Source organism: Capricornis sumatraensis, chromosome 9 (assembly GCF_032405125.1).
Source record: "Capricornis sumatraensis isolate serow.1 chromosome 9, serow.2, whole genome shotgun sequence".
Lineage (NCBI taxonomy): Eukaryota > Metazoa > Chordata > Mammalia > Artiodactyla > Bovidae > Capricornis > Capricornis sumatraensis.
This window is the reverse complement of record NC_091077.1, coordinates 21,008,280-21,009,301: the sequence shown is the minus strand read 5'-3', so window position 1 is coordinate 21,009,301 and position 1,022 is coordinate 21,008,280. Positions and strand designations below refer to the sequence as shown.

The 1,022-nt window shown below is 58.1% G+C and overlaps 1 non-coding gene across 1 annotated transcript; it reads right to left on the bottom strand.

Moving 5' to 3' along the window:
- Positions 1–740: 740 nt before the first annotated feature.
- Positions 741–813, bottom strand: TRNAG-UCC (transfer RNA glycine (anticodon UCC)). The gene has a single exon. It is a non-coding gene; the product is annotated as a tRNA-Gly (tRNA).
- Between the last annotated feature and the right edge of the window lie 209 nt (positions 814–1,022).

The following is a 1,022-nucleotide window of genomic DNA, read 5'->3' as shown; positions in this document are numbered from 1 at the left end:
CCCACCTCTCATTCCAGGAGCCACCTGCCAGTTGTAATAAGCACAGATGTCCCCAGACGTGGTCCAGAGTCCCCTGGGAGGTGAGATCACCCCCACTGAGATCCCTGCTCCAAGCTCGTCCCTCATGGACAGGCACAGCAGGGACTCAGCATCTGGCAACAGGAAGCCCCCCTGCCTGGGGTATACATCCCACTCCTGGGAACCAAGCTGGTGGGCCTGGGATGTCTGCACCCCCTTCCCTCCCCACATGACATCCCACCAGCGTGTGGCAGGAACACCTTGCCTCACTGGAGGCTTGATATAGACCTGCACTGCAGTTATCACCCCAGCCTTCACTCATCACCACAGCAACCATCTAAATGTGTCACCCCGAGGAGCTCCGATTGCAAATGAGGCAGGAGGAGAAGCCTGGGGTGGGGGACGGCAGCCTGAGCCTTGCCATCTGAGCTCCCAGCCCTGAGCCCTCAAAGTCTCTTGGAGAAGTGCCTGGGCTGGACACACCACTCCAAAATCTTGAGACTGACCCAGATCAGGGGCCAGCACAGTCCAGTCCAATGGGACAAAAGGGCCCGGAGGGCTGACTCAGGGGCTAAAGGTCTCCAGGAGCCCAGCAGACGTAGGGAGAGGAGGGTGCTGACCCTGGCTCTGTGTCCTGAGTCTCTCGACCCTCCTCCACCTAACACTGGGTGGGGTCTCCCCACTTTCCTATTTTTGACCAAGCTGCACAGCAAGTAGGTTGGTTCCCTGATCAGGGATCAAACCTGAGACCCCTGCATTGGAAGCTCAGCGTCTTAACCACTGGACCACCAGGGAAATCTCAGCATCTCCCTGCTTTACTCTCTAATCACTGGAGGTTTGTTCTGCTTGTGCTTCCCTGGTGGCTCACTGGTAAAGAACCCACCTGCCAACGCAGGAGTCGTGGGTCCAATCCCTGGGTTGGGAAGACCCCGTGGAGAAGGAAATGGGAACCCACTCCAGTATTCTTGCCCGCGAAATCCCATGGATGGAGGAGCCTGGAGGGC